We start from the raw sequence: 24,314 nt of genomic DNA, 5'->3' as shown, positions 1-24,314 counted from the left end.
ATATTTCATTTCGAAAATTAGATTTATTACGAAGAATACTTTCACGGGTATCAAGTTAAATCACGTTTATTTGTTGCTGTTCACTATAGTTTATGCAGCGTGAGAACGGCGTCATCTGTTGAGACGGGTACGTGCACCACTCTCCCACTTCTTTTTTTTTTTTTTTTTTTTTTGCGGTACGTGGGCCTCTCACTGCTGTGGCCTCTCCCATTGCGGAGCACAGGCTCCGGACGCTCAGGCTCAGCGGCCATGGCTCACGGGCCCAGTCGCTCCGCGGCATGTGGGATCTTCCCGGACCGGGGCACGAACCCGTGTCTCCTGCATCGGCAGGCGGACTCTCAACCACTGCACCACCAGGGAAGCCCGCCTCCCACTTCTTATAAGCCCTCCTGCTCTGTGGAAACCATCATGTGAAACAAGAAGACTAAATACTCCAAGTGGCACAAATGTAAATTCACTCAAGGAATTGTCTGGAAAGTTTAACTCTTACAATTAAAATAATTTGGAATGAAAGCACAGGTATATCATTGCCATGTGAGACGTCTCATGTACATTGAACTGTCTCGGTTCTGCGGGACTTGGGTAGAGATTCAATTCAGAGATCCTTGCGCACACACTTCCTCCAGGCAGTGTGAAGAAAGAACACGTAGCAAGGCTAACGATGGTCAAAGGTGAAGGAGCCCCAGAGACCTCCTACCAAAAGGGCCAAGGCACTCACACCAGAGATTACATTTACACGCACTGAATTGAATTGCTTACAAATATATGCATTGAAAGAGTCGAACATGCCTCCAAAAAAATGCTCTCCCGATCCCTCAGCAGGTAAAGATGGTGGTGGCATGATGACGGCAACGACTAGGATATGTACCTGGTATTAAACTCTACGCTCTTTCTATATTATCTCCTTTAACCCTCACAACAACCCTATGAGGTAGGTATTATTATTATTATTATTTCCATTTTCAGAGGAGGAAGCTGTGGCTTAACCCCTGGCAAAGCTGATTCTCCATCGCTGAGCTCCTTTATCATGAGACCCCAGCATCCAAGACAGGCTTCAACCTTGAGTGGACAGGATTCATCTACACGTGCCCTTTGGGTTCTCAAACATACACACTAGAAAACGGGTGTTTCCCAAACTTATCTTGGACACCATGCTAGTTCTGACAGGTGCTTCCTCACATCAGGAACATTTCAGGAACATGAGCGTTTAAGTCCTGCGGGGCTACAGATCCAGAAAGAAAACACAGAGCCGAGTCGTGGTGGCATTTCCCTACACTTTCTGTTTTGTTGGGTCTCTGTTCTGAGGGCGGAGCAATTTAGAATACAAATCACCCACAGACAAGGGTGGAACAAGAAGACAGGGAGCTGTCTGGGGCTTTTCCTAAAAGAGGAAGTCTTTTGACCTTGTATGACTCCAGGGCTGCACTGGTGAAAATACTGTGTGTGTGTGTGTGTGTGTGTGCACGCGCGTGATCCGTCTCTCCAGATCCAGCAGCAAAGAGAAGCAAGGGTTTAAAAGCTGAAGCAAAACTCTGCAAAACCTTCCCACCTCTATGCGACATGCCCCCCGGGGGATGCTGGCAACCACTTGAGCCTCCCAACAGGCATCCAGGATGGGTCCCACCAACACCTCCGTGAGGGAGAAGGAGGCAGGAAAAAGGGTCATAAGGGTAAGATTTTAACAGTCTCCTGTCTCAGCCTGCAGCCAGCAGAACAAGGGGGCAAGGAAGAGCTGAGGAAAGGGGCTGGATTTCAAAAGATCTCTCTGAGAACACTGTCTGAATCGTACAGTTTCTGAAAGAATGAATGTAAAGACCAAAGTTTTTGCCTCAGGAAAATCATTCTGCACCTCTCTTATCTGACGCATCCAGAATAAGGGTTAAAGAAGAGCTTCTATCCGCCCCCCAGGGACTCACAGAAGGAAGAAAGAGTCTCATCACAGCATCCCTTGGTTAATTTCCTCACAAGAGCTGCCATGGCAGTAACAGAGCAGAAAAGGCAACAGTGTGAACTCCAGCCTGGTTCTAAATCCCAGCTCTAGCACTTATTAGCTGTGTGACCTTAGGCAGCTTATCAACCCTATCTGTTCCCAAAGGGCTTTGCAAGGATTAGATAAGGAACCCTGTAACACATCTAGAATAGTGCTTTACATCTCATATGTACTATGGGTTGGAGTACAAATAGGTAGAAATTTTCCAGACAGTAGCTTGGCCATAGGTATCAAAAATTTTAAAGGATACTTTTTTTTTTTTTTTTTTTTTTTTTTTTTTTGCTGTACAGGGGCCTCTCACTGTTGTGGCCTCTCCCGTTGCGGAGCACAGGCTCCGGACGCGCAGGCTCAGCAGCCATGGCTCACGGGCCTGGCCGCTCCGCGGCACGTGGGATCTTCCCAGACCGGGGCATGAACCCGTGTCCCCTGCATCGGCAGGCGGACTCTCAACCACTGCGCCACCAGGGAAGCCCTAAAGGATACTTTTTGACCCAGCCATGGGTCAAATGTTTCCTAGGCGATTTAACCATGTGTGAAACATGTTTTCTGAAAATATAAACAAACAAAAAAACCCCCACTACAATGATCTAAATCTGTATGTATGTTACATATACAAATGTAATATTCTTTCTTGTAAAAAAAAAATAAGATGAGAAAGCTGTGTGAAGCCACACAGATAAATTACTTTCCAGATACAACTAAATTATGAAACTCTACGAGCATTTTTTTAAAATCCATCACCTTTTAAAAGAGTATTTTCTAGAAGAACTCATGGAAGGCAGTAAGGACCTAAAAGGGTAGACTGACTTTTAAAAAGTATTTCATAGGGGCTTCCCTGGTGGCGCAGTGGTTGAGAGTCCGCCTGCCGATGCAGGGGACACGGGTTCGTGCTCCGGTCCGGGAAGATCCCACATGCCGCAGAGCGGCTGGGCCCGTGAGCCATGGCCGCTGAGCCTGCGCATCCGGAGCCTGTGCTCCGCAACGGGAGAGGCCACAACAGTAAGAGGCCCGCGTACTGCAAAAAAAAAAAAAAAAAAAAAAAATCATAAATTTGAAATCATGCTGGGACCACTGGGTGTGTTTGGCCCTAGACCCAAGTACCTAGATGGCATCAGATTCTGCAAATCAGCAAAGCAAGAATCATGGACAGATTTCAAAGCATATGGACTCAGGCTCATACTGCATGTTCAAACCTTCTTTCCATATGGAAAATGGGAAAAGAAGCGACCCTATTTTTCCCTTAATCAGCATGTTCTCTGAGCACTGCCTTTGCAGTAAAGCAAAGTCTGAAAGGCACGACTTCTCCTTTTGGCAGTTAAGTGGGGACTTCATTTCAGACTGTCCCTCCTTCCATGAATAGATGGGTGTTCCTGGAGCCATCCAGCTAAGCCAGCAATACAAAAGCCTGGAAAAGACATCTTGGTCCTCAAGTACACGGGGAAAGTACAGGAAAAGTTAAATAAGATGGTGCAGGTGAGAAAACTATGGACCACAGAGTGTATCACTGAGACACACAAAGTAGCTTGGGAAGGAGGAACATGGCAGGAAATGGGCAGGACCTAAATTCTCTGTGCTGTTTATATTCCCCGCAAAAAAAATAAAATAAAATAAAATAAAAACAAATAAACAAACAAAAAACACTACAATGATCTAAATCTATATGTATGTTACATATACAAATGTAATATTCTTTCTTATAAAAAAAAATAAGATGAGAAAGCTGTGTGAAGTCACAGATAAATTAATTTCCAGATACAACTAAATTATGAAACTCTAAGATATAGATACAATGGGTATATTTTGTCCCACAGGAAAGACAAGGGAACGAGAAGAAAAAGGAGATGGCAATGCTTTCATTACTTAAGTTTGAAAAGTCAAATAACAGGGATTCTTAGAAAGGCCAGCATACTGGAAACTCCTAAGAAAACCTATTTGCATAAAATGGCAAAATTATTTGCTACCATCTGATTTCAAATCCATTACTGGCCGATGATGTTGAAAACCGATGTTTCCCCTAAGATGGTTGCCTGAAAATAATTTGCTCTGAAAAAGGCTGGCACTGAAGGGCAATGTCTACCTCTTGCCCTGGATAAGAATAAATGACTCCCTCACTCATTCCACACTCACAGGGTCCCTGACAGCTTCCTTCTTGCTGGTATTTTTCCTCTGGGGATTTCCTCTGAGTTGTCCCCGCAGCCAGCAAACTCTCAGTAAGGTCACTCCTGCTGCTTCTTCTTTTTCTCCTTCTCCTCTTCTTCTTCTTCTACTACTTATTATTATATAATATTATAGAGCCATTCAATTCAGCTCTTTTTGTTCAAATCAGGTTGAGATCCAACACACAAACGATAACCGTATACACTAATGATTCTATTCCTACAATAAGGCATCCTGATTACCAATGAATTCCAACTGGAAATGAGAGCCAGCATTGCTGGCCACCCCAAATACAATAAATAAGACCTCTGAATCAAGAACACATCTCTCCTCTACAAGCTGCGTAAATGTCTTCAATTTTTTTTTATTTTTTTTGCGGTACGCGGGCCTCTCACTGTTGTGGCCTCTCCCGTTGCGGAGCACAGGCTCCGGACGCGCAGGCTCAGCGGCCATGGCTCACGGGCCCAGCCGCTCCGCGGCATGTGGGATCTTCCCGGACCGGGGCACGAACACGCGTCCCCTGCATCGGCAGGCGGACTCCCAACCACTGCGCCACCAGGGAAGCCCTCTTCAAATATTTTTAAAAGATACTTACTGCCACTAAACAAGTTCCAAACGGTACCTGAAAATTGGATTTGGCCTCCACTGTATTGTTACCATTTCTCCCTCTCTGCCAACCCCTCCCAGGACCACACTGGTTTCCTTCCCCCTCCTTGCAGAAGCAGAAGGTGCTTGCAGAGCGCTCAGGTTTGGTGTCCAGCACACCTGACTGGAACCTCACCACTCACAACCTGTAACCTCTCCGAATCTTAGTTTCTTCATCTATAAACAGAGACCTTAATAGCAACTTGGCAGAGCTACTGTGAGGAATAAATAGATAACAAGGCAGCTTCTAGTAAAAGGAAAAGTATGGGATGACTGCTTTGGTTTCCGCTAAGACTTCCCCAAAGAAATTCCGAAGAGCAGAGCCAGTGCCTCACCTCATAGCAGAGTGGACCCAGCCAGAATCTCTCACAAGGAGCAGGACGGTACCCAGGGTCCATGTTCTGGAATATTAGCATCATCTCCACCCTGCACAGTGTTGGCCAGATCAACCTTCCCAAACATCTGTCACCTGACTCAAAACCCTTCAGGGGCTCCACAGCGCCCACTGAATAAAATCTGGACTCTCAGCCACCCTAACTCAGCCCCGTCCCACCTTTCTGACTTCTTATCCCACCAATTCCTCCACCTTCTAAACTCAACCAAAGCTCACAGCTTCACGTACTTGAAAATAGGCAGAGCTCTGGCTAAAGTCCTTGTGAGCAGGCATGTCATCTTACTCGTCTTCAGAACTCCCAAAACATCAGGGACAGCTCATTGCATGTAATGATATGTAGTAATTATTTATTGATAAGAACGTGGATGAATCCCTCCTGGAGAACCCTCTGGGGGCAGGAAATGGGGAGGAAAAGGCAGATGACATGAACTATATGTTGTGATGGATAAAACTTAATATGAACAAGTAATAAACAAGCAGGGGAAAAATGACTGCAAAAAAGCATGCAACCCAAAGAAGAAGAATTTCACCATTTTTATGACATTTTCCAGGTGAATCGAGTTAAGTATGTTAACAAGTTTTGAATTACATTTATGTAGCATTTCATTCAAAAAACCTTATGGAGCTGAGTCCTGTGAAAAGCTCTGTGGTGGGTACAAAGATGATGGGGACGTGATCTCTGTCCTCAAAAAGTTTACGTGGTAATGATGGAGGCTGGAACCTAAACAACCAGCTCGAAAACGAGGCACCATGTCCTGAAGGTGATACAAGAGAAACAAACCACAGATGATAAAACTTTCCAGGATGTGGCTGATGCTACAATACACCCCGATTCTTGAACTCAGGCTTTCAACACAACTGTTTCTTGGTTCATTCTCTGCATGGGACTCACCTCAGTCATTTCATTAACCTCCCAATCAAAGGACCTTGCATTTTATATAGGTGAGTTTTTTGGAAGGCATATCGGGGGAGTTTTACTATATTATGCCAAAGCCCGGAAGAGAGAACACTGGAAGGCTTCAAAGAAGAGGGGGCGTCTGAAGTGGGCCTGGAAAGGTAGGGGATTCTCAGGCAGAAAGGAAGGAAAAACATTCCAAACAAAAGGAAGAATAACAACAAGGGCAAGAGGGAGGAAGTGTGATAGCAGGTTTGAACCATTAGCAATACGGAAAAGCTGTGCCCCAGGAAAACTGGGCGGATATGGTAGAGAAACAGCTGGAAGGCTCACTAAGGCTGGCTAGTTAACAGAGAGACATTTGTCCTTGCACCTTAACAAGGGTCCCTGCCAACTGATGAGGGGAAACACCCTGGTACACCCCAGGGCACATGCACACGTGGCTAAGGTGCCTCCCACCTGCTGTCTGGTCCTCCTTTCTCACTAGAAAACCCAGCACATGAGCCCCATTCGCTCTAAGGTCCTACCAAGGAGTCTGTCTGGAGAGGAAATTACAAATGCAGAACTAGGTCAATCATTACGATTTAATTCATCCAACATTCCTTGAGTACCGGGTAGAAGCAAGTCATTGTGCGGAGCCCTCACATAACGGCACTCCAAAATTTATAATCAGGTCAACAAGGCAGTCGTTGATAATAAATGTAGAGCATGATATATTGAAATGTAACACAGAAATATCTTGGGCCTTTGAATAAGATCTTCAAACCTAAGTGAAGAGCCCAGCAAATATCCAATAAATGCCATCAATGCAGCCATCAACCAACCTATGGCCTTCATACCGGATGGTGGTGCCACCGTCACCTGGTCATGCTGGGGGGATGCAGACGGGAAGAGGCCCCACCTGGTGCACCAATACTCCCGGCTCCCTCCAGGCTTCCTAAGTCCCTGTAGTTGAGGCTTGACTCTAAGGTTCCATAAGCCAGCCCTTCCAGGGTCTTCCATGGTGTCTCTCGGAGAACATGGCCGAGCACACCGCATGTCCTACCGCAACTGGCAGTCTCACTGCTGAGATGACAGCCAGATCCAGCCACTCTCGGAGCCACGGGGATGCCTTGTCCTAAACACTTCCACTGTGCGAAGCTGTCGTTTGGGGGCACCTTGCCATCGTCTTGGTTCTCTAACTTGAGTTTCTCATCTGTATTAACGGCAGCCGTCTCTATCTCCTCCCCACTTAAGTATTGTAAACCTATTCATAATAACTTCCCTCTCTTTATAAACTAAATCAAAACAAACAAAAGAGGGTACAAAAAATATTTTTGTACCTGTGTATCACTTCCTCTTACAAACGTATGAAAGCATGTCAAAAACAGGTCTGGTTATTATCAAAAGCACAGTCTGGTCCTTCCTGCAATGCCCATGCGTCTATGAATGAAATGCATGCGTCATTCTTATACCTCCTCGTAGCTCCTCTTAAGTGTGGCAGGCTCACAGCTCTGCCACATCCAACTGCTAGGAGTCATTACGTATCATCTTCTAAAATGTAAGGGAGGTAGATGTTCCAAATCTTCAATAACCCTTCCTCCCAAAAGCTTGCTCTATGCTCAGAATAAAGCCTTTCCTTGCTAGAAAACACGGGAACACATGCACTGAAGGAACTTTTCGTGGCCACCAGGAACGGTCCCTGACACTCCCTTGACCTGCCCGTTCCCATCAAACCAGAGAACTCTCCATCCTCCAAGAGTGTAAGGAATCTCCAACCCTTCATGGTTTCGCTCTTACTGCTCTTTCGACCAAGATGCCCTGAGCACCCATGAGCCACCAGTTGACCCTGCCCTCCTCCTACCACAGGTGGGAGATCATGGTGAAGCTCATCCCTGGTCAAAGATAGAGCTCCTTCCTCTTCCCTCCCGTAGCCTTCTGCTGCTGTGCTTCTTCTATTAAGCACATATTTCATTCTTCTTGTTCTTATAGATGGTTATTTCCCTGCCTGTCTCTCTAAGTAAATGATAAGCTCTGTGAGAACATGAAATTGTCAAGTTTGCATCTCCACGCACCGGGCGTCACACCAGCAGTCCAGAAACATCTGTTTGAAGGAATTAACTCTTCTGAGAGTTGTATTTAAAATACTTGTTTGCAGAAAGGAGTCTTCAACTTAACTTCATCATCACATTTCTCTTCATATTACTTGAGGCTAATTTTACAGACTTTTAAAAAGCCTTGGGGGACTTCCCTGGTGGCGCAGTGGTTAGGAATCCCCAATGCAGGGGACACAGGTTCGATCCCTGGTCCAGGAAGATCCCACATGCCACGGAACAACTAAGCCTTTGCGCCACAACTACTGAAGCCCAAGCGCCTAGAGCCCGTGCTCCGCAACAAGAGAAGCCACCGCAATGAGAAGCCCGCGCACCGCAACAAAGAGTAGCCCCGGCTCTCTGCAGCTGGAGAAAGCCCGTGTGCAGCAATGAAGACCCAACACAGCCAAAAATAAATAAATTTATTTTAAAAAATAAAATAAAAGCTTTGGCCCTAAGCCTGAAGGGAATACAAATTTAACACAAATTTTTGCAGTTATCTATCTGCTTCCCAATTATTTACAACTGATTCCTAGTTATAATCTGTATGTTAGCTTGTCAGGCTACCTTATGCAATAAAGACCAACTTCTCAAAAGAATTGAGTGAAGTGAAAAATGTGAGCAGAGCATAAAAGTAAACCAACAATTAACTTGCTACCGTAAAGCTGATAGTTCACTGCATTTTTTCATCTACTATAGCTCTTATAAGGACAAATAAATGGCTTCTCATTCTGTTGATTATTCACAATAAATACACAAATGCTTTTATTCATTTTTCCTAAGAGATCTGTTATTACAGCAATATTTTTTTTCATCCACTCAAGTAGTCATATTGAACCATTACTGAATGTATTATGTTTAAATTCTCATGCCCCCAAATGTTATCCGGAGGCTGTTTTACTCACTTTTATCCCGAAATACCACAATACTAGGGCTTTTTGATGAGCCCCAAGTATTGAAGGTATCATATGAGAGGCTGCTACGATTAATTCACTACCATATTCAAGCACTGCTAAGTTTTTCCTCTCACCAGAAATTTTAGCATTCAAAAATACAACAGAAAAAAATTAACGCTTTACTACAGAGTTCAACAAAATGTACTAAGTACTTAATCCAGCCACATGACCCTGGGCAGGTTACTTGATTTCTCCAGCTGTAAAAATGAAGGAACAGACTATAATCTCTAGGAAAACTTCCAATTCTAGTACTCTATGACAAGGTTAAGTACTTTTAGCTGATTCCCCATTTTCCACTCCACTCTGATGTACTTAATTCAGTATAATTTAATTCCTCAATAGGTGCTTTATCAGCTCTATAACATCTCAAAATTTGAAAAATGGTTTTGTGCCACATGCTACACATACGGTAATGATGGAAAATCTTTTGAGTTTTCAGACCATACTTGTATGTCACTTTGGAACCCACAAAAAGAATGACTCAATCCTACAACTCAACAACAACAAAAAACAAATAACCAATTCAAAAATGGGCATAGGGAGGGTGAGAGGGAGCCGCAAGAGGGAGGGGATATGGGGATATATGTATACGAATAGCTGATTCACTTTGTTATACAGCAGCAACTAACATAACAATGTAAAGCACTTATACTCCAATAAAGATGTTAAAGAAAAATGTGCAAAGAACTGGAATAAACATTTCTCCAAAGAGATATACAAATGGCCAAGAAGCACATGGAAAGATGCTCACATCACCAGCCATTAGGGAAATGCAAATCAAAACCACAATGAGAGACCACCACACACCAATTAGGATGGCTATTATCAAAAAAAAAAATTAAAGAATTTTTGGCAAGGAGAAATTGAAACCTTTGTGCATTATTGATGGGAATGTAAAATGGTGCAGCTGCTGTGGAAAATGGTTTCTCAGAAGGTTGAACCTAGAATTGCCGTATGATCCACTGGATTGAAAGAACTGAAAGCAGGGACTCAAAACAGATACTTTTACAGCAGTGTTCAAACCGGCAAGGTTCACAATAGCCAGTGGTAATGACAACCCAAGTGCCCATCAACAGATGAATGGAGAAACAAAATGTAAGAATATTAATCAGTTTTTAAAAGGAAGGACATTCTGACACATGCTCCAACATGGATGAACCTGGAAAACATTCTGCTAAGTGAAATAAGCCAGACACAAAAGGACGAATATTGTCTGGTGTCACTTAGATGAAGCACCTAGAGGAGTCAAGTTCATAGAGACAGAGAGTAGAATGGTGCCTGCCCAGGCAGAGGTGGGTGGGGTTCTTTTCTTGCGGTAGGCGGGCCTCTCACTGTTGTGGCCTCTCTCGTCGCGGAGCACAGGCTCACGGGCCCAGCCGCTCCGCAGCATGTGGGATCTTCCCGGACCGGGGCATGCACCCGTGTCCCCTGCATCGGCAGGCGGACTCTCAACCGCTGCGCCACCAGAGAAGCCCCGGAGGTGGGGTTCTTGTTTAATGGGTCCAGAGTTTCTGTTTGAGATGATTAAAAAAAAGTTCTAGAGAAGGATAGTGGTAACAGCTGCAAACACTGTAAATGAATTTTTTGCCACTGGACTTTATACTTAAAGATGATTATAAAAGCAAATTTTCTGTTAGGTAACTTTTACCATAATAATAAAAAATGACAAACACACATTTATGAATTCACTACTTGCTGTCACTGTTTCTTTGAGTCCTACCGTGGACAAGTCATTCTTTACTTCCAGGTAACCTGAAGGTAACTTACTGACCCCTCCCCTCCAGACAGACACAGAGAGAGAGGGAGACAGAGGGAGAGAGAGGACGGATTTTCAAAATTAAATAAAGGCCAATTTCCCCTTCATGGCGATGCCATCTCAAGCCATGTGAGGGAAAAGCCTCTCCTGGATGGTATGTGAAGGGAGAGGTTCTCCCAGCACAAACCTCCAGGGAGGGCTTCAGAGCTGTCTGTTATCAGCAGCACTGCCAGTTACCATCTCCCCTCAGGGAAAGGGAAGTAGAAAGTGGAGATAACTATCGCGACGCAGCCACTTCGTGACAAAAGACACCAGACAACAGCCAGCCAGCCAGCTGAATTCGACATGCCAAACTGAGGGGGGGGGGGGGAAGACGGTAGAGAAACAGCCAGAACAACAAAACAAGATGCTGTCTTATGCCTATTACATGATTTACGAAGACTCTGTCCTTTAGAAAATAAAATGTACACAGTTGGCCCCAAAACGTGCCATGTTAGCATTGTCACCTCCCCTACAACCTGAGACAACCCCGTGTGGCCCATTGATGGGTGGAAGAAGACCTCTAAAAGGGATGCCCAGACACCAAAAATCATGGCTGGAAGTGAGGTGTCAGCTGCCCAGACGAAGGCCCCTCACTGCAGGGAGCACAGGTCATGTACCGAGCTCACTCAATTCCAAGCTGAGGACTTCGCTACCTTTCTAGACCTGCTCCCTGCACGTGGAGATGAGTACACACCTGTTAAGAAAGCGATGACTGGATGAATGATCAGAGTTGTCCACTGTTTCCTTTCAGGGCCCAGACTGCAGCCCAAATTGCACCCTGACTTTGGGAAAAAAAAAAAAAAAAAAGTCTTGATGCATTCAAAGCACCTGTAAGAGAGGCAAATAAATCAATCCTGTCCTATAATATTTTAAACTCACCCCGACTTCCTGAATCACCAGCAGAGACACACCCAAAAGTGGAAATAGCAGTTCATCCACATTCCCTCCTGGGGCCTTTGGACTTCGCTTTTGTAACGGATAGAAGAAAGGGGACCATCTGGGTCGGTGCTCGGAGCCACCCAGAGCACCCCACGTGCCCAGGGCATCCTCTGGGGGCACCAGCTTCTTGTCTCACTTCTCTGTCCCTCATCCCTGAGGACCTTAACTTTCCAGGTCAGCTCAACAGTGCACATGAGTTAAGTTTTCCCATACAAACAAAATCCCCACATCCCCACAAAGAGTCAATAAAGATTTACCTTCAGGATTACGATTTGAAAGTGAGATTACACGTTCCTGTTCTTCTGTCAGTTGCAAATCCCCAAACCTACTAGAATTCACTTAAAACTAATCTACAGTGTTTTCATTGGAAGAAAGCAATCACGAAAGCTCTGACCTGCTGAGCAGCTGGGAATTTCTTTGCTGAAGGTTTGGTTTAGTCTTTATTTTTCTAGCTGCTGGCCCTGCTAACATGATTCAGTGAAGGTCGTATTTAATCTCACAGAGAAAAGCTACCTAAGCAGTTCTTAGGTAGGCTTCAGTAAAAATAAATTGCCTGGGCTCTGTGGATAAGTCTGTTGCTTCTACCCAACAATTAGAGTCAAAGAGAACAAATGAAGGCAACTGTAACATACCGGTGCTTGATTTCAAAAGAACTTCCCTGCACATAAGTTACGGGCTGAGTGTTTGTTAATAATGAAGTTATTGTTAATAACTAACCCACCAAGAAAGTAGCAGCTCCCAAATGTATACCTCGGGTTTATCAGCAAATACAGCTTATTTACATGTACAGGAAAGTATTACTACCAGCACTGGGACATGAATGTCACAGGAATAGCCTGATAAGACTTTTGTTAAGCCCTCGGTAAAAAGGAGAAAACCGAACAATTTTTTCACCTTCTGGATGTTGAACGCCTAATACAAAGTGACAAATCCTATTGCAAAATGACAAATCCCAATGTTTATGTGCTCAATACATATACCATTAGGTTTCTAACACAAAGGAGATCTAGGACATAGGTCCCAAGCTGGAATTCAGCCTTTGAAGCTAACCTTTGCTTTAGGGCTGAAAATCAAATCAACAAATATTTTATCTAGTGCTTACTGTGTATCAAGCACTAGTGGAGAATGCAAGGAAATACGACACAATCCCAGCTCTCAGACAACCTGCCCATGGAGGTGTTGCAAACGGGGAAATCCAAGGAATCGACCTTCTTCACAACAGTTCAAAGGGTGGAAAAGATTCAAGATGTTTGTGACTAATCGCCAAAGGAATGGCACGCACAGTGTGTTGCTTCTGAAGAGATTCAGAGCATCTTATTATTTTAAGCTGATGAGATCGGGTGAGGTTTGTGGGGGGAGGCACAGTGAGATGCAGTTATAACCAAACGACCTACCTCTGCTTTCCTGTGGTTTTTTTAGGTTTAGCCTCATATTACAATGTTTCCCTGTATTTCTCTTCACACCTTGCTTCATTTCCTAACCCTGCACCATCCAATATGGTAGCTACCAGCCACATGACTACTGCACACTTGAAATGTGACCAGACTGAATTAAGATGTGTTGAAGGTGTAAAAGATACATTGGACTTTGCAGATTCAGTATGAAAAAAAGAACGTAAATAATCTCATTAATACTTTTACATCCGTTTTATGTTGAAATGATAATATTTTGGACACACTGGGCTAAATAAAATAGTATTAAAATTAACTTCACCTACTTCTTTTTACTTTTCTAACGTGGCTACTAGAAAATTAAAAATGATACCCGTGGCTCACATTCTGTTTGTATCGGACAGTACTGTCCTAATCAATACTCATCACTTTGGCATTCTGCCTCTGAAGTCCTTACGGTTACGCCTAACCCTAGTTTCATAACAAATGCAAAAAACATCTCCCATATCTATAAAGGGATCAAAACTATTCTAAATTTTTTTTCAGACCCAAATTCAGGATTTGGAATCTTTTCAGTTATGGAAACTCAGAAATCACACTCTGATTGAGTCACACAAAGTCACTCTCCCGTGGGGACTTGTAAAGGTTGCTGTGTGGGGAAAATAAAACTTCCCTGGATTCCTCAGTGCTCCTGTAAAACAGCTGAGCCACCTGAGACACAGGAATGAACACAACATAAAGATAGTGAATAAAAGATAGTGAATGTTTGCATTCACTTCCCCTAGAAACATTTTACTCTTCACCTACCATGAGAACTGGATCTGTAGCCATTTGTCTAAATTAATTGCTCTGATCCAGAAGGATAATCAAACTTCTCTTATCTCTTCAAGAGGGCCAAATGGTTACAGCCTTGACTAGGTCCCTGGGTTAAGTTTGCAGGGTCCCAGGAAGACCTATGTCTCTAAGCATGTACATTTCAAAAGGGATGAAGCCCAGACCTCAGCCCAGACCTTCCAAAAGGTTAGGATGAAAACCCTGGATCCTTGCCATGCTGGCTCAAAGGAGCAAAGGCGCCTGCTTGCTCATGCACTCTCGCTCTCTCTCTCTCTCTCTCTCTCTCCCCCCCTCCCCGTGCCCCCTCCTTTGGCAGAGGAGGGGGATGGTTGCTCTGACCGTACCACACCCACATTCCATCAGCTTTCATGGCATCACTTATCACTTCAGGGACTAGGTATGGGGGACCAACACTGCAACATCTCTCTGGCCACTGACCTGGTTGTAAAGCTCAGTAAACAACTCTTTCCTCCAGCCCCCGTGTCTGGGGCTTCTGCAGTATTCACATACATAGAAGACATATCTGTGAAGTGGGATAACATCTCAGACCCTCCACAGTTCTTCAGAAAACAGTGTGTCCCAACCGCACCAGAGAGCCATCAATCTCAGGGTCTTCAAGTAGTAACAGATGAATGGGGACAAGGGCATCTCTCAGCACTGGCTGGGAAGGCCCTGATTCTAGAGCCCGGCTCTGCACATCAAGGCACGAGGGGCCCAGGAGGGGCCAAGTTCATGCGCAACAGCCTGCTGAGCAACATCCAACTTACTTGTCCTCCGCCTACGTTTACCAGACGTGAGGTCAGAGGGAACCCTGCAGAGCTGTCTTGAGAATATTTTTCTGGTTATAAAAGTAACTGTGCTGTTGTATTAAATTTGGAAAATACAAGTGTTTCAAGGGGGAAAAAAGAGCCAAACAGCCATAATCACACCAGCGAAATGCTTCCTCCCAGTTTTTTCTTAATGATGTGTATACAGATAAACACACACGTTTTAAAAATAAAATTAGGGTCACAATTGAATATCCTCTTCTTCTCCACTCAGCATATTCCACAAACAGCTTCCCATCGTTATTAAATACAAAAACATGAATTTCATCGGCTATCTATACTCAGGGTGTGGACTGTGCCGTAACTCATTTAAACGTGCTCCTACTGTTGGGTGTTTAGGGTGTTTCCGAGTTTTCACTATTACAGAAGCTACCAGTTAAACATCCTTGTACATAAATCTTCACTCCACCTCTCGTTACCTCACATATGGAGGTTCCTAGAAGTGGAATAGCGGGAGCAGAGAGTGCAACATTTTTAAGACATTAAGTGTACACTGCCCAACTGAATTCCAGACAGCTTATTTCCAAGTACAATGCCCCAACTACAGTATGAAGAGCTTAGTTTCAAAACCAGTGGCCTGCACTACCAGAGATGCCATCCATGGTTCAGTCCTAACCTGTGCCTTGTATCCTTTAGGGAAACACAGTATCGGCCGATTCTATTTTCCTGACTCCCTATTTACCTCCTGCAGCGTGGTAAAAATAAAAAACAGCAGCAAGGAAGACCAGCATGGGGGAGGGAGGACAGCCTAAGACCTATGACAGTATTGCTGATCCATTTCATCAACATGCATCTTCCTCGAGGGGACCACGGTTGCCTCCAAAGGCAATTTAGACTGAATCTGAGGCCTCAGGTCAGGGCACCAATTCCTCCATCCTCTCCAGCTCTAACGTGGCTTCAACCATGTCCAAGTGGTGACCACTCACAGCTTCCTGTTTACTTGTCTAAAGTTGGCCGATGCCTAGCAATTTGCCCCCCCCAGATAAAAAGGCCAAACTTCAAAGTCAGAAATGGAGGGTCCTCCGGCATTTCATTTCAACTGGTCCTGCAGTCACTATCAATTAACTACCAAGCTGTCCCCTCTACCTACCTCAAGACGCCTTCAATGACATTTGTGGCAGACACAGGGTCTGCCTGCCTGACTCCCTCCTGTCTCCCACTCAAGAATTCAGGAGGGGCTTCCCTGGTGGCGCAGTGGTTGAGAGTCCGCCTGCCGATGCAGGGGACACGGGTTCGTGCCCCGGTCTGGGAAGATCCCACATGCCGCGGAGCGGCTGGGCCCCTGAGTCATGGCCGCTGAACCTGAGCGTCCGGAGCCTGTGCTCCGCAATGGGAGAGGCCACAGGGGTGAGAGGCCCGCGTACCGCAAAAAAAAAAAAAAAGAATTCAGGAGGCATTATCCTACTCTCCACCTTAGTCTCTTTTTTCATCACCTCGTTCTCCCAACTGTCACCTTCCAACACCCTCCCCACTCACATTCCACCACCCCACACACCCACTAACATCCTAACCACGTGCCAGGACACTCTGGTCCACCACTGTAACTTTTCTCATCATCTTCAATAATTGTAGGGTAAGGAGAACAGGAAAAGCTCTCTTCAAAAATAACCCGTTAGATATTACTTGAAACAAAGTTATTTGTATGCACTTTCTTCTCATTCAAAATGTCAACCTCATGAGATGGGAAAATCAGTTGATTCTAAGCTTACGGGGCTAGGAGCTATCTAGAAGGTATTTCTTTGGTTCCTACAAAAACCTGACATCCATAAGCTCAAAAAGAACAAATTAAATAGGAAGCTCATCTTTCCTTTGATCACATTAGGTGTGTGAGTATCAAATGCTCTTACACAGATAGCAACAGATTGCTAAGGACGCTGGAAAAGAAATTATTTATGAAAATGACAGAGCAAGTAGTTAACTCTCAAAAATGTTTGATCAAATGGGCAGAAGACCTAAATAGACATTTCTCCAAAGAAGACATACAGATTGCCAACAAACACATGAAAAGATGCTCAACATCACTAATCATTAGAGAAATGTAAATCAAAACCACAGTGAGGTATCACCTCACACCAGTCAGAATGGCCATCATCAAAAAACCTACAAACAATAAATGCTGGAGAGGGTGTGGAGAAAAGGGAACCCTCCTGCACGGTTGGTGGGAATGTAAACTGATACAGCCACTATGGAGAACAGTATGGAGGTTCCTTAAAAAACTAAAAATAGAACTACCATATGACCCAGCAATCCCACTACTGGGCATATACCCTGAGAAAACCATAATTCAAAAAGACCCATGCACCACAATGTCCATTGCAGCTCTATTTACAATAGCCAGGTCATGGAAGCAACCTAAATGTCCATCGACAGATGAATGGATAAAGGAGATGTGGCACATATATACAATGGAATATTACTCAGCCATAAAGAAAAACAAAATTGAGTTATCTGTAGTGAGGTGGATGGATCTAGAGTCTGTCATACAGAGTGAAGTAAGTCAGAAAGAGAAAAACCAATACCATATGCTAACGCATATATATGGAATCTAAAAAAAACGGTACCGATTAACCTAGTGGCAGGGCAGGAATAAAGACGCAGATGTAGAGAACGGACTTGAGGACACAGGGGAGGAAGGGGAAGCTGGGACAAAGTGAGAGAGTGGCATGGATTTATATACACTACCAAATGTAAAATAGATAGCTAGTGGGAAGCAGCCGCATAGCACAGGGAGATCAGCTCGGTGCTTTGTGACCACCTAAAGGGGTGGGATAGGGAAGGTGGGAGGGAGACGCAAGAGGGAGGGGAAATGGGGATATATGTATACATATAGCTGATTCACTTTGTTGTACAGCAAAAACTAACACATTTTAAAGCAATTATACTCCAATAAAGACGTGAAAAAAAAAAAACCAGACAGGCTTTTATCACACAAAACCCTGAAGGAAGATATTTTGTTGAACTAAATTGGTCTTGCCCTTGATATAAAAATGCTTAGAATCCATCACCAGAAAGAACAGCACAGCCTTCTGTTTCTCAAAAACATGGGGCTACAAGGCACGCACACAGGGCACGGGACACACGGCGACATTTTTTGCTTTGCCTCTTGTTCTTTCTTGCTTATCGAAGCTGAATACTACATTGATAAAGGGGACTATAAGCCAAAACAGAAACAAACAAAAAACAAACCCGTGACTCTGTGGCCTTCCTAGGGAGAGACATACTCGTGAAACAAAGTCCTTCTTGCGTGTTCAGAATGGAAAATTCAGAGTATCACAACTGTACCGCGAATCCCATTTTTGTATGACAAGCAAGGTCAACATGGGCAGAGCCCACAGGGAGGGACCACAGATTCCCTATTCAAAGCACTGCCTAAAAGGTGGTAACAAGTTCCATCTGCTTGCTTTCCTGCATAGCCTGGCCTCAATGAAACAATGAAAAGGTCTGGCCCTGGGAAGAGATCCCTGACTCAGTGGTTCTCTGCCTTTGCTCTGGCCCATATACCTGAGTGACAGGGATCCAGGACACACTGGTGAACGTGAGAGGCTTACTATGGAGTCGGAGGAGGGGTTCTAAGGTTGGGAGAGACAAAGAGAAGAGGGGGCTGCAGACAGTCTCAAGTCTGAAGGTTCTGTGTGGTTTCTAAAAGCCCCCTCCTGTCCATGATGACGATACACGCATAAGTCCCGTCCCTCAAAGATGACAGAACCATGCAGCCCCATTTTATAGATGTGAAAACTAAGGTCCAGAAAGGAGACGTGATTGGAGAGTTAATGAAAGAGCTGAGTCAACTCTGGGCCTCTGGACTCTTGAGTTCATGCACCTCCCACTACCCAGAGCCTTGTACATAGCTGTCTGTCAACAAATATTTAATAAATAAATGAAATAAGGACTCAGTGTTTGTGTTCATTGAACAAAATAATCGCCTGAGTTACTGCAATGGTTCATATCATGGGGTCCCTGGATCCCCAGTAGAACTCAAAGTTACTGATGGGAGTGGGAAGGTGGTAACTACTTTTAGGACCTCAGAAGGCCCAATAGGTCTAACAGCTTATCTAAGAAACAGCTGCCCAGGCTGCCTACAACATCGAGTTTCTCTACTTTGGGCTGGAATTAGATCAACTAGATTTGCTGATGCTGGTTCTCTCAAGTCAACCAGGAGTTCTGACTGCAAGTCTAATGTGTTTCTGAGTAATAAAAATGGGCATATGAAGTCTTCCTAGCTACACACAATCTGTTTCAGAGACCATTTGTCAAAAGATGGAGCTGGGGAGAGGGGAAATCATTTTAAAAGGCTCTCTCAAGGCAAAATGCTGGTGACTGTGGGTTCTCTGGACGGGTCAGGGCCCAGCCTCAGGTGCCTGTAGACGTGACTTCCTGCCTGTGTATTTCTCTTGGTATTTTATATAAAATACTGACTTCAGGTTTAAATCTGGACCCTATAGATAACTTACCATTCTTTGCTGAAAAAAATTCAACATTTAATCACATCTCGTCACTCCCAAGCCCACCAGCACCCCTCCACCGTGAGGGCCACTGCTTTGACCCTGCCTTGGGCAGACATTACAACCAAATACCGATCAGACTCAGGCCAAAAGTAGGGTACGAATGGGGCCAACAGGGACAGAAAGCCCTGACTTCCTACCCCTGTGTGAGAAGGAACACTGTGTCCCATACAGACCAAAAGAAGAACTGATTTTATTGTTAACAATAACTATTTCACAGCAACTTATGTTATTTTTATATACCATTTTATGTATTTTATATCTATGGTAAATATATACGATCTATTATATTTATTTTCACATATGCTGTCGCATATCATTTTCACATATATAGTGTTAGGTACAGAGTAAGCATTCAATAAATGCAGGGCTTCCCTGGTGGCGCAGTGGTTGAGAGTCCGCCTGCCGATGCAGGGGACACGGGTTCGTGCCCCGGTCCGGGAAGATCCCACATGCCGCGGAGCAGCTGGGCCCGTAAGCCATGGCCGCTGAGCCTGCGCGTCCGGAGCCTGCGCGTCCGGAGCCTGTGCTCCACAACGGGAGAGGCCACAACAGTGAGAGGCCCGCATACCGCAAATAAATAAATAAATAATTTTTTAGAAAAATAAATAAATAAATAAATGCAAGTTCACTGAGTCCCTTTAAAGATGTTACAGCAAAAACTAAAATCAGTTAAGGGCATACAATTAATAACAGATAATGAATTGAAGAGTCTTCAGCAATGATGAAGAAAATTCAGACTACAGCAAAGTGAGCTTGGGAAGGTTTTTTCTTGATATGAAGAGGGAAAATACATTGGTCCAACCATTTTTATTTCCATATCATTTGGTCTCCATGGACACCATCTAACTTCTCTTCTGACAGAAAAAAAAACTCACTGATAATATCGTATGTCACTGTTAAATACTTTAATGCTTTACATAAAATAGCTATGCTGTGTTTAATTCCTTACCATTACTATTTTCTCTCAGAACAAGTAAAATCCCTTCTTGCTGAAAATTCTATAAGAGAAAGTCAGTGCTTAATCCACAGTCATGATTCCCTGGTTTTTCAAGTTAAGAATAATCTGATAAAATTTTGAAAGTGAATGCCTTACACATTTGTAGATTGCTATAACTTACGCAACCTTCTTTCATAACAGTATCTCATTTGTTTCCAAAAGCAACCCTATCAGATATACAGTTAAGTATTATTATCACCTTCCATAGCACTCACCCCTAAAGGTAATTACTGTCTTTATTTTTTAGCTGGGTATTGTCAGCTCACCAACTAGAATGCAATCTCCCCAGAGGGTAAAGAAACTGTCTTCCTGTTCCCAGTTGAACCCACAGAACATAGCACTGTGTCTGGGGCATAGTGAATGTTCTAGGAATAGTTATTAAATGAATAAACTCCCTTATCTGCTTTAAGCCTTTTTTGGTATAAAGAACATAATAGAACCATGTCCCAGATACCCCATTTAGAGTTCAGTGGTCTGTTCTCTATCAAAAGGAAACTGTGTAAAAATGCTCTAAAAACAAGGAAGCTTATATGCCATAATACTAAGAATAAAAGTACAGTGTCCTTGGAAACATGAGGAAATCGATGCATGTCAAACATCCAAATGTTAAACATCCAAAGTTTCAAATTTTCCACTACTAGGTTTAAACATGTTTAACTAGCTTTAGTATACGGAATATTTGCCTAATAAAGCAGGAAAGGAGAGGAAGAGAAAAGCTGGGTCATGGTTCACTGAGCTGTCAGGACTTTGGTTTGCCATAATTGGCTTCCAATTTAACCATAAACGCTTACTTTTGATTATGATGACATTTTTACAGGTAGGTAAGTCTGAAATATGCAGTTATCTCTAACTTTTGAAGGTCAAAGAAGAAAAAACCCGACTCATTGAGAATAAAGTATGTAAATGTTTAATATTAAGAATCAGTTACGAATCATAACAGACAAGAACCCGGATCTAAGAGGCCAAAATCTAACTTCTTACACAACAGGCTAAGTTATAAATTATAATCATTCACTAATTACAGTGAAATTCTGGACTCTGCCCCGTCAATCAATAGATTTTTCAAGGTTATCCCTTAAAATTACCAGGTTAAGTCCTAAATATTCCATCTGCTGAACTTTCCTTAGAAAACACAAGCTTTTCCAGGATTTCACCCTTTCCCTCTCCAAGGAAGGAATGGTGGGGGGGCGGGTGAGAAAACTAGAAAATCCTGAATCTGTGCATGAAGTTAAACAGGGGTCCCCCTCCAGGTCGTGGCAAGGAGCGTGCATCTGCCTAACATCAAGACCATCCACCTTTCCCATTCAGTCTGTCACCAGGCCCCTGTCTGCACCTGCCCCTAAGCACCAAAAAGCGCAGGCTGCTAAATCCCAATGTTATCTGCAGTCGGTCTGAAACTAATAAATGAATGCAGGCTTGACAGCAACCTTGGTGATTCCTGAAAATCCACAACAGGAAATGTAACTATCCTTCACCCTCCCTCGCCATCCATCAAAAGCAGACCGAGTCACAGCAACTGGGAGGCCAGTGGCAGAAGGCAAATGCCAGCACTTTTCCTCAAGTAGGAAGCTTCTGCGTTTTCTTAACCAAGGACAGGGCGCGCTACCCGTTGCCCACACTGCAGGGAGGAGGCTGAAGAGGGAGGGAGCAGGTAAAATGTCCCCAAGTTCCAAACACTATACTCTGGGGGCAAAAACGACTGAAAGGCACGCCGCTCGCATGTGGCAACCTCGACTGCTAGTGCCAGGGGTCACATTCACAGCGATGACCAGCGGTCCTGCCTACACCGACTGACCTCAGCGCCTCGCCTGGTGCCCGGAAGGCTGTTTCCGCGCCCGGCTCGGGCTGCCAGCCTCCTTTCCGCCTCTCCCTCTCTAAAGGGGTAAGGGGGTGAGGGCGGCCCACGCAGCCACACCTGGGGCCCAAACAGAGATGCCGGCGCGTCCCAGGAGGGGGATGAGCTGCATCCTGAAACCCTCTGAACTTGGAAAGGCTGCCCGAGCCCTCTCGGGGCCGGCTTCCAGGCCGTAGGACCCCGAGCGGGCGGGCGCCACGATCGGCCACGACTGGCATCGCTCGGTGGGCGAGCCCGGCCCGCGAGGCGGAAAGGAAGTGGCTGCCGCGGCTTTGCACCAACCACGTTCGGCCGGCGGGCGAATGCCACTCGGCGCCCCGAGCGGGGTCGGAGGGCGCGGGGCGGGCACTCCCGTCCCCACCCCGCCGCCGCCGGCGCCCCGGGACCCCCAGGGGACGCCGGCCCCGGGCCTGCCAGCAGGGCGCCGCTCGGTCCCCGGAGGCTCCCCGCCCCCACCTCGCCCGCTCCGTAGCCAAGGCGGGTCAGGCCCAACGCGCGAGTACGGCCCGGGGGCGCCCGCGGGGACCCGGAGGCGCCCGGCGCTAGGCCGCGGCCGGGCCGCTGACCCCTGGGCGCGGCGCCCTCCCGGGACGCGCCGCCCGAGCCCCCCGCGCGCCGGGACAAGTGCAGTGACAAAGCCCCAGGGCCAGGCCGGGCGCTGGCCGGCGGGAAGGAGGACGCGGCGTGCCTCCCGGGCGGTGGCGGCAGCGGCCCAGCCCCCAGGAAGCCGGGCGCGCCGGCCAGGCCCCGCGCGCAGCTCCGCTCCGAGACCGCCCGCCGGCCCCGGCCGCTGGCACCCGACGCCCGCGACTCTTCCCCGAGCCCGGCGGGCGGGCGAGCCCCGGGACCGCCGCCGGGCGCCCCATCAAGTTTCCTTTGGCCGCGGCGGGAGGCGCCTCTCCCGGCCCGGGCGCGGGGCGCAGGCTGAGGGTGGACTGCGGGTTCCTGCCTATTTACGCCAGAGGCTGCCTGGAGAGAGGCACCGCCGCCGGGCAAGGAGAAGGACCCGCTCCCCTCCTTCGGACCTGGTGGCGACGGCCTCCGTAAACATACACACGCACACACATGCACGCGAGAATTTTGTTTGAAAAGGAGGCCCGACTCCAGCGGACCTGCACCCCCCAACACACCACCTGGGGCGCAGAATCACACAGAGCAGGTCTGTGTCCATGGAGCCACCTCTCCGCATCTGCAAATCCAAAAGTGAAATTAAACCTCCACCAACCTCCTCCTCCTCCTCCTCCTCCTCCTCCTCCTCCTCCTCCTCCTCGCAGCCTCAGCAGCCCCAGTAGCAGCAGCAACAGCAGCAGAACCTGCTTCCCCTAAAATCAGATGATCCATAACAGCGCCGACTGTTCCTCCAAAAATCAGTATTAATATTTATGAACCTCAGCATTTTCCGTCTGCAAAACATCGTGTCAAACCATCAGGACGCGCGCACACACATATCCCCTCCAGTCCTCATAAACATGCCCTCGAGAAAAACACACACGCACAGTCGCAACTATTATTTGAAAAATGTTACCTCTCAGTGTGCTTTTTCACGCTATCAATACAATTCCGCAAGGCTTAAGTGTTGCTAGGATGTGTGAAATGGAAATGAAAGCCCGTCAGTTGAATAATCGCAGGAACAAAACTAAAAGTTACTCCCCGGCTTGCCTGAGAACAGTCCAGATCGAAAGCAAAACAAGGAGAGGAAACTGCGAAGCGCTGAGGCTGGAAATCCCCCCACCCCCCGCCCTCCTGGTGCCTCGCTCCCTCCCTCCCTCCGTCCCTCGCTCGCTCCCCCCTCCGCCCTCCTCCCTCCGCCCTTCCTCCCCAGTGTTTGTTTCAAGCTTGTGCAACTGGGAGGTGGAGGCGGAGGGAGGGCGCGAGCCGCCCGGCCTGGAGGTGCGGAAGTTCGCCGCCGCTGTTCATTGGCAGGCAAGCGCCGCTTTCATCATTTCTCAGAAAAGTCAATTTCATTTTCACTTACCCACGTCGCGGCAGCGGGAGCAACAAGCGGCTGCGCGTGAGTCTGCTGCTTGCACACTCGGGCGCTCACACTCGAGTGGGGGTC

The 24,314-nt window shown here is 46.0% G+C and overlaps 1 protein-coding gene across 4 annotated transcripts in view; it reads right to left on the bottom strand.

Annotated features, from left to right (window-relative positions):
* The window catches only part of IRF2 (interferon regulatory factor 2), an 88,354-nt gene extending 64,398 nt beyond the window's left edge, over window positions 1–23,956 (bottom strand). Inside the window, exon 1 of one of the 4 annotated variants that reach the window (XM_081221177.1) lies at window positions 23,781–23,956. The gene's annotated coding sequence lies outside the window, so the exon portion shown is untranslated. Of the gene's footprint in view, window positions 1–11,601; window positions 13,290–22,195; window positions 22,444–23,388; window positions 23,411–23,780 lie in introns of those variants that run through there. The other 3 variants (XM_081221179.1, XM_081221176.1, XM_081221178.1) reach the window with 3 other exon arrangements.
* Between the last annotated feature and the right edge of the window lie 358 nt (window positions 23,957–24,314).

Source organism: Mesoplodon bidens (assembly GCF_964165515.1).
Source record: "Mesoplodon bidens genome assembly, chromosome: 20".
Classification (NCBI taxonomy): domain Eukaryota; kingdom Metazoa; phylum Chordata; class Mammalia; order Artiodactyla; family Ziphiidae; genus Mesoplodon; species Mesoplodon bidens.
This window is presented reverse-complemented; position numbering and strand designations above follow the sequence as displayed.